We start from the raw sequence: 10,580 nt of genomic DNA on the forward strand, positions 1-10,580 counted from the left end.
GGCTTTTGCCTTCCTGAAAATTGCAGAAAAATGATTTATCTTTTTTGACAAACTCAAAAATTTCAGAAAGTGTTCTGCTTTATTGAGTTTTTGCGGAACAGAGCCTTTGAACTTTTCTGATATTACAGAAAGAGAGTCTGAACTTAATTTCTGTTTAACTCAGAAAGTTGCAGAAACAAGTTTATGTGGTTTTTGTTTGCACGTAACCTCTCATATTACTTTTTGAAACTGCATAAAAGTGGTTTTGAGTTTCTGAAAATCACCTACTTCTTATTTTTGTCAAATAGTGCTTAAATTTAGCATTTTTTAAGAAATTTTTGTGTACGTAAAGACCATATTACATGCTAAACTAGTTTAGAAGGTTCAAAACTAGTTATATTTATAAATATTAATTGAAATAAGCTTTATTAATTCTAATATTTATTAATAATTAAGAATATAGCAAATCGATTAGTTATGGCTGAGTTATCCAAAAAAAAAACTCAATAGGACGAATTTTGAAATGTGGAGAAGGAATATGAAATATCTATTAACACATGACATGACCCTATACATATTGAACAATGTAAATCTTTACTAACTGATAAATCGAGTGAAAAAGAGAAGAAAACTCATAATAAGTTTATCAAAGATGATCAACTTGCTTGGGCAACTCTTCTAACATTTATGCAAGATGACCTCATTCGAGTGTTTGAAGACTTTGACACTACAAAGAGAATAATGGAAGAAGTCAGAAAGAAGTATGATATGACTTCAGAAATGCACATTCAACTTCTTCTAGAGCAATACAACTCATGAAGGATAAAAGAGTCAGACAACATGGTCGATCATGTGAATCGAAAGCTGGTAATGGCTAAGGACTTAGCCATAGCTAGAAATGATATTTCTGAGCGCATGCAAATCTCCACCATACTAAACAGCCTTTCTCTAACTTGGAAGATTATATCAATTGCCATGAGATTAAATCAGAAAAGCCTTACTCTAACTGAGCTCCCTCTGCAATTATTCCTTGAGCAATAGCATATGTCAAAAGACAAGAAGAAAGAAGTTATGAATACCCAAGAATCCTTCTCGACAACCCCTTACAAGTTCAAGCCTAAAGGAACATTCTTCAAGACATTTAAGAAGAATAAATTTAACAAGAAACGTCCAATGCAAACCAAAAACTCCAAGAATGCAGTCAGGAGAACATGTTTTTTTGTAAAAAAGTTGGGCATTTCGAGACTAATTGTCCAAATAGAACCAGGAAAGAGAATCTAAGAAAGCAAGTAAATGAAGAACGAAAATTAGTATGCACTGTATCTGAATCATTGATCACAGATAGTGATCTCCTAGGGTGGTGGATTGATTCAGGAGCGACGCAACATGTGTCTAAGATAAAGGAATGACTTATAGAGATAAATGAATTGAAGCCTAGAGATCATAAGGTGTATATAAGAAATAACACCTATAGTGATGTAGTTGAGATAAGGACCTATAGGCTTCAGGTAGAAGATACCAGTCTTCTACAAACAAATGTACTTTATGTACCTTTGATGAGAAAAAATCTTTTAGCAGTAAGATATTTTGCTAAAAAGGGCTTCAAAATTCACTTCTGGGGTGACAAGGTCACTATTAGAAAAGATGAAAAAGTGAAGCTCAAGGGTCACTATAATGCTGACCATGGTCTCTTTCATCTAAATGTAACTCCTTCTATAAATAATACAATGAATATTTCTGGTTATATTGATTGTGTATTTAATGTCAATGCATATTTATGGTATTTAAGATTAGGGCATATAAATATCAATAAAATGGAAAGAATAATTCGCATGAGATCATTACCTTCTCTTAATAATGTAGAATTTAAAAAATATGAACCATGCATATCTGGTAAAATGACTGAAAAACCTTTTCCTAAAGGTAGCAGGTCATGTGACTTACTAATTTTGGTACACATAAATATTTATGGATATTTAACAGTAAAAATACATGAAAAAAAATTTATATTTCATAGATGACTACTCAAGGTATGACTACATATAGCTAATCTCTAAGAAATCTGAAGCTCTAGAAAAGTTTAAGGTATATAAACATGTAGTTGAAGGATTATTTTGAAGAAAAATCTAAATTATTTGATATGATAGAGGAAGTGAATATAACTCTGATGAGTTTAAGACCATCTGCATTGATAATAATATAACTCCTCATACAACTATGCTTTATACACTACAATAAAATGGTGTAACAGAATGAAAGAATATAACCTTAATAGATATGACAAGGTCTATGTTGACATATGCAAATCTTTCCAAAAAAATTTGGAGAGAAGCAATTTGCAGTGCCATGTATATCCTAAATAAGGTTCCTTCTAAGGCTGTAGAGCTTATACCTCATGAATTATGGACAGATAGAAAGTCAGACTTGAGTCATTTGCGAAAGTGGGGGTCAGCTGCTCATGTGTTAATTTCTAGTCAAATAAGTGACAATTTAGATAACAAAACTATCAAATGCATCTTTATGGGGTACCCAAAAGGATCAAAGAGATGTCAACTATATAATCCTTAAAAGGGATTTATAGAGAGTAGAGAGGTAGAATTCCTAAAAACTTAAGAAAACAATTTTGATCCTAAAGATGATGGTGTCTTTTTTGATATCATAAATGATCCTGGGGTACTAAGTCAAGAGTTAGAGTATAACAATTCAGTTGTCAATAATGAGCAAAATTCACAACCAGTAATTGGACAGAAAAAAACAAGAACTCCTCCATCCTATTTGAATGATTATTATATATTCTTGAGTGAGGAATTATGCTATTCTATTGATTTGGATGAAACTCTTGATAACTTGAGTTTTGAAGATGTAATTGCCTCTAATGAGTCTGAACTATGCAAGGAAGCAATGAAAAATGAGTTGGACTCCATAGAAAAAAACGAAGTTTGAGAACTGGTTATTTTGCCTAGTGAATATAGGGTAATTGGTAGTAAGTAGGTTCTTAAGAAAAAACTTAAGGCATATGGATATATTGATAGATTCAAGGCAAGATTATTGGCAAAAGGCTATTCTTTACAAGAAGGGATTGATTATGAAGAAAGTAACTGTCCTGTAGCCAAACTGATATCTATTCTTATTATTTTGTCATTGGTAGCTTATTTTGATCTTGACCTATATCAAACGGATATGAAAACAACTTTCTTAAATGGTGAATTGAATAAAAGTATTTTTATGCAACAACCAAAAGATTTTGAAATTAAGGATAAAAAAGATAAGGTATATAAGTTAAATAAATCATTGTATGGACTTAAGTAGTCACTAAGACAATGATATTTGATTTTTCATAATGCTATACCCAAATTGGGTTATGAGGCAAATAGTCTGGACCACTGTATATATGCCAATAATAGTGAAAGTGAGTTTATTGTGTTATCCCTCTATGTTGATGATATATTAATTACAGAAAATGACATAGACATGATAAATATGACTAAATTATGGTTAAGTTCTCGATTTGAAATTAAGGATATGGGTAAAGCTTTATATAATCTTGGAATTAAAATAAAGAGAGATAAAAAATCGAGATTGTTATGTCTAAGTTAAGAAAAATATCTTGACCACATTCTAAATAAATGTAGAATGTAAAGTACCAAGGCAAAGGGTACTCTTGTAGTAAAAGGCCAAAAGCTAAGTAAGAATGATTGTCCCAAAGCTGGTAAAAAAAGTTGAATGTTTCCTATGCTCAAGCAATTGGAAGTCTGATGTATGCAACGGTTTGCACTAGACTTGATTTGAGTTTTGCTGTTAGTCTAGTGAGTAAATATCAAAGTAATCCGTGGGCTTTCTCACTCAGAATCAATGAAGATAATTTTTTGATATCTAAAGGAAACTAAGGAACTCAAGCTATGCTATCAGTCAAATAGTTTAAAGCTTATAGGCTACTCAGATGCTGATTTTGCTGGTGATAAAGATAAAGCAGAGTCCACCTTTGGTTATGTATTTATGTTAGGAGGTGGGGCAATTGCATGGTCATGCATGAAACAAGGGTGTGTGACACAACATACCCAAGAAGTTGAATATATTGCCTATAACATGGCAGTCACATTTGGTGTGTGGATAAATAGTTTTCTAAATGTGTTGAAATTTGACATTCTAAAATATCCAGTTCAATTTTATTATGACAATAAAGATGTTATCAGACTAATACAAACAAGAGCTCATAACTTTAAAAGTAAGCATATTGAAGATAAATATCAATTTATTAATGATATGCTTATGAAAAATGAAATATCAATGGGCTATATTCCTTCAAGTGACATGTTAGCAAATTCACTAACCAAGGCAGTCACTGAGGATGTTTTTACTAGACATGTGAGTCAGATGGGACTCAGATATGTCTAAGTGATAAGTGAGTAAAGATCACTCGCAAAGTGTATATGCAAGGTTCCGGTTGAGAACAAACATATAAATACAGGAAATCCCTTATGGCCAAGTGGGAGATGCAAGGCCATGTGACCATTAGGTGACTATTGGGGGCCATTCCAACAGTCACAATGCTCAAATGCAATAGACATGTCTTTTGAGGGATAAGGGATTTCTCCCAAGGGTGTGTTTCAAAAACTTGAACTCTTCACAACTATAAATGCAGTGAAAATGGTATGGTACAAAGATGATAAATCATTTAAGGAATCATACAAGCATTCACAAAAATAACAGTTTCAGTTACTAAAGGCATTCAAACTTGTGAAAGGGTTGAGAGTGTAGACTCCTTGACGATTTCGAGCATAACGGCGACATCTTCACCCCCGTTGCAATTCTGCATTCGTGCATAAAGGTCCTAACAATAATAGTAAGAAGAAATGCCAACACGGCCAGGTCTCTGATCTTGAGAGCGGTTTCTTTGTGTAAATATAAAAAAAATGCATCAGAAAAAAGAGGAAATCCCACTCTTACCTTACCAGTTGCAAGTCCAACTAATCCCTTCTATGCCTTCTTCCTATCGATTTTTTCACCTACGCTAGTTGGCTAGGTGGCAGCGATGGCGGGCAGTCTCTCTCTCCAATAAAAAGTTATTAGGTTTAGAGTTCAAATACTATTATTTTTAATTTAAAAATTTATATTCCCGATAAGCGAGTCAGCTTGAGCTCAACTAGGTTAACTCAAGATTACTATGAGGTCAAGTTTAGTTCTGATTGCTACAAGAATCAGCAAAGCTTGAACACTCTTAATTTGTCCAGCTCATTTACCAGCCCTAACTCTTTTTTATCAAAAGAAAAAAGATGAAAATTATCAACAAAGGTCCTTTTCAAAATGCAAAAGAAAAGAAGTGAAATCACAATTTTTTTTTTTCGGAAAGGCAAGATGGGTTAAGCAGACCCCTACCAGTTATACAACTATACCATTAGGTTTTGAACCGAAAACTTTCCAACACAAGGTGACGTGCACTAGCTGCTCCTAGCTACCAGACAAGCGGAGCCCCCGTTGGTGTGAAATGACAAACTTTGCCATCACTCGGCCCATGAGAATGTGGGTTCACACACATCTCGATTAAGTGAGATGTGAGGTGGGGATTGAGTATGACCAGTTATATTCAATATGACGTGATCTGCCTTCATGAAAAAAATGACTTCATTGACTTGTTAGCAGGTGCAAGAAGGCTTTGTGGCTAGCCTAGTCAATTTGGGTTTGATTTTTTTTTTAAGACGAATTTCCAAACCAAAGCCGGTAGCTTTCGGATGGGGTCACGGGCACCCAAACCCTTACGAAGCCCACCAATGAAAGGTGCCACCACACCAGGTGAGAGTCGAACCTGAGACGACGAAGGGGTCAGCACACCTTCTCCCTAGGCTCGCTACCAATCGAGCGACCAAGGAGGGTGCAATTTGGGTTTGATTTTGGCCGATGTGGAAGTGGTAAAACGGGACATGACATCAATAGAGATGTGAATAATATGTTATTTTCTTTGACAGAAAGTCGATGCTAGGGATTTAAGTTTTGATATTTCATTGACCCGAATCCATTTAAGCAGATTTGTTTAAAATTTGGACATCCGATTATGTTAAGGAGTTGAATTAGATACGCATAACAAAGTCCACAAGGATTTGGACTCGGGGTTTGGGTTTATATATGGATCCGATTGGATTAATATATTATATATACTTTGGAAAACAGGTGGCAAGCATCCTAGAGAGGATCGATCACGCTACGTCGTTCATCTTAAAAATGAAAGACACCCATCAAAACAGTGAACAAGCTCATTGTGAGTAGTTCATTTAAAACCATTCCTATGCCATCCATCCGAAACAGGAACGTCATCAGAAAAAAAAAAGAGAGGGGCCCATCAAAGTGATGAGCATCTCATTCAGGCTTTTGATGCCATTCATCTTGAGATCAACGGCATCCAGAAGTGTTCCTACGGAATACCATCATAGCACAGTCTGACCTGCTCCGATATATATCTTTTCAAAATATATATGCTCTTTAAAAACCACACATTTTCAAAAGGTTGCAACTCCAATAAATGCAGCAGAAAATAACTGTATATTAGGCTATGTGATCCATGCGTGTCTGCTGTACTAAATGTAGTAAAAAAAGCGTTTGGACATTGGACTTGAATCCGGTCAAGAGGTGCTGGTATGGGTCTGAATTAACTTGGGTTTGACTAGATCTTTTATAGGAAAAATTATACGAGGGTATGAACAGATCAGATTCAGTGATCCGGGCCAAGTACTTTAAAAAATACTCAAGTGGGCAAAGATTTTTTTTAAAAGGCAACCTGGGGTTAGGCTGACCCCTACAAGTTATACAACTATACTATTGGGTTTTGAAGCTGCAACGTCCCAACACAAGGTGACATGCACTAGCTGCTCCTACCATACGAGCAGAGCCCCTGTTGGCGTGAAATCACAAACTTTTGCGGTATCTCTGCCCATGAGAATGTGGGTTCACACACCTAATACAAATAAAAAGAAAAGGATGAATGAAACACACACACACACACACACACACATATATATATATATATATATATATATATATATATATATAATATAAATTATTAAGTGTAATATATAAAAATATGTATATTTCATGTATAAATAACATGAAATGTTTTTGCACCAGCCAGTTGGTCTCATTCAAGGCAAGCTCAAGCTTAGTTGTGCAAGACAATCTCAATCCATTGATAAAACGAGCCAAGCTTGAATATTCCCTCTTCCCTTTGTTAGGCTCGTTTACCATAGTTGTGCATGACACTTTTTCACTATGATATTTGAGGAAGCCGATCAGGTCATGCTGAGTATGAGCTTTTTGCTCATGCCAACATCCTGGCCGTCTGTTTGCATTTTGGATGAATGCCACGTAGCATATAACTGTTCCCTTGACTTTTTAACTTTTCAAACTACAAAACGGACGGCCATGATGTTTGCATGAGCAAAAAAGCTCATATTCAGCATGACCACCTGATCTGCTTCCTATATTTGAATGCAGTGGTTGTTATGTTTAGTGACTTTTGAGATTACCAGCCCGGTGGTTATGAGGGTGCTGAGATAAAGGCACCAAATCAAAACCTGCTGGCGCACGAGCCTGTCGATAGCTTGAAACAAATATCATGAATCACATTTATAGCGTTCAGTCGCGACCGGGGGACAAATGTCACTTTCTAAATGGATGAGCATGTACCTAGCCCTAGCCCTAGCCCTAGCCCTAGCCGGGCGGTCGAATCCTCTCCTTTCTCATAAAGTGGATCACATGTAAAGATCACCAACCGCTCGGTTTATGTACATGTAAGAAAGCATTTATTGATTTCTTTTTTCATTAATTAAGTTCGACAACCTAAACTTTGAATGCAACCCTTTGATTGGTTGTATTCAATCCTCACCACAAATCTTGCTCTTGGGAAAAGTGAAAAGGGATCCGCACATCCAGAGTAAAATGACTGGTGGGGATTGAAAACGATGAGTGGGTATCAGTCAGCAAACACATGGTTTTGATATTAATTCCAACCACCATGCATGTCACCTTGTTGTTGGGATGTTGCAGGTTCAAAACCCAATGTTACAGTTGTATAACTGATAGTGTCTTCTGCCTCTAACCTCTGCTTGCTTTAAAAAAAAAAATTTAATCAATTATTTTCAACCGTCTATTTTGCAACATCTAAAGTATCAATGGTCCTGAAAAAACTTGTGAGACCCATCTAAGATAAACTGAGCACATCCTGGATGTTTTAGAGATCCTATGGATGAACAGGGACCTCTGACTTCACCCACATAATATATCTTTTATGCTTATTTTATTTTATGATTATTTTCATAAAATGTCAATTGATTGAAAAAGGGTGCTGAGATTTACTTGTTGGTTGATGCAAGGAGAGCCATCATATTGGATTTTGATCTTGACCGAGGTCAAAGTGTCAAGTAGGTGTGGGAAATGAGATGAGCTGGTCATAGCTTGGGTCATGTTGAGTTCAAACTCGTAAAATAATTAAGCTCAGTAAGCGAACCACGAACCACCATCAAAATAAAGGAGTATATATAGGAGCACCTGACGATTAGAAATGATAAAGGAAGGACCCTGTAACAGTGTCCAAGAGTTAGGTTAAACCGAGCATCAAAAGCAATAGCCAGATATTAGGAGGCAGACCCCTACCGGTTATACAACTATACCACTGGGTTTTGAACCGGAAACGTCCCAACACCAGGTGAAGTGCACTAGCAGCTCCTAGCAGACAAGCAGAGCCCCCGCTGGTGTGAAATCACAAACTTTGCCATCACTCGGCCCATGAAAATGTGGGTTTCACACACATCTCGATCATGTGAGGTGGGAATTGAGTATGACCACTTATATTCAATATGACGTGATCTGCCTTCAATAAAAAAATCTCTTGACAACCACATAACACATTTTTATGTTTATTGTATTCATGAAAAAAATTATTTTCATTTACTTGTCATCTGGTTTAAGAAGGCTTTGTGGCTAGCCAAGTCAATTGGGGTTTGATTTTTTTTTTTTTTGACAAATTTCCCCACCGAAGCCGGTAACTTTTCGACAGGGTCACGAGCACCCAAACCCTTACGAAACCCACCAATGAAAGGTGCCACCACACTAGGTGAGAGCCCCCACAAAGATTTACTCTTAACACATTCAGAGATTTTCTGTTTCACTATATGGGCACTGTCAAAACATATCAAAATCTCCTCAAATTTGATATAGACCTCACCAATATCCTCTAGTTACGTGTCTGCCTTGTCTCTAGACGAAACTCTATAAAAATTCACATGAAATGATGTACTAAGACACGAAATTCACTTTATCGATTTCTAATTCTAACGATAATGCAATTAAAATTAATTAAAACAACACAAATCAATCTAATTAAATACTAATAAGAATGAAGACTATTCTAAAATAATTCTAAACTAAAAAATACTCACTAACATGCTGATGCAATGCTGAAAATCAATTTAAAATACAAGAAAAAACTAAATCGCATGCTAAATGATCTACCGCTAACTCAAGCAAACTCAACTAAAATTGACTAATTTAATCCTAAAAATGTGGATGAAAATAGAATCTGATGAAAACAACAAGATGAAAATGAATTTAATCTAACTACTGTTGAACTAAAATTAATAAACAACCAAAATTAACTAGGACACGCTATACCGATTAACACTATTAAAGCTAATTTATCTAATTCTAATTAATCTAATCTAAATAACATTTCTAAAAATATGAGAAAATAATTTAATTATCAAATTGATTTAACAAATTAACAATAAACTATAAGCTAATCAAATTAAATATATTTCATGCCTAACTACAAGCATTGAGTGAGAAGACTTACCTCAAAGGCTGTTTGATTCAGACTGTTGAATAAATCTTGAGAAACTCATCGAGATGCCTATATGGGTCCTCATGAGTAAGGCCATAAAATGAAGGTAGCATTTGAATAATGCTAGCCTTGATTTCATATTGAGGTGCTCCTATCTCAGGTCTCCTAAAGGTAGACGCCCGGGTGTACTGGTTAGAGATGAATAAATCCCTCAATGGATAGGTCTCATTCCGCTGCTCCATCTACTTTGCCATCCGATCCGAACTTGTAGATCTTCTCAGATTGCGCTTTGGTTCTGGGTCAAATGTTTGAAGTGAAACTCCTAAATTTTTTTGCCCCTGCACACACCGAGTCAGCTCAATGTATAGATCGACTAAGACTAACTATTCTACCTAAACTAAACTAAACTAACACGCAACAAAAAATAAAATCACAAAAACTCAAAGTAAATAATAGTAAAACTAATCTAAGCAATGTCAGAAATATTTAACTACTCTAAAAAATTAAAATAACAAAAATCTACTCTAATTCACAAAATTAGCACAAAATAAGGAAAACACAAACTATGTCTTCTAAAACCCACCTGTCTATTCGCTCCTTTGATCATGCAATTCAGTGAATACTAGAAAAATAGTACGTGAATCATATATGTACTAACTAAGTGAGAACCTATATTCACTTACTAATCCTACTAACTAAAAAAATAAGGAAAAACAATAAATAAATATTAATAAATTGAAATATTAGAGATAAAAGAATATCAATCGCCGTTTTC

Source organism: Nuphar pumila, chromosome 3, assembly GCF_984573655.1.
Source record: "Nuphar pumila chromosome 3, dmNupPumi1.hap1.1, whole genome shotgun sequence".
NCBI lineage: Eukaryota > Viridiplantae > Streptophyta > Magnoliopsida > Nymphaeales > Nymphaeaceae > Nuphar > Nuphar pumila.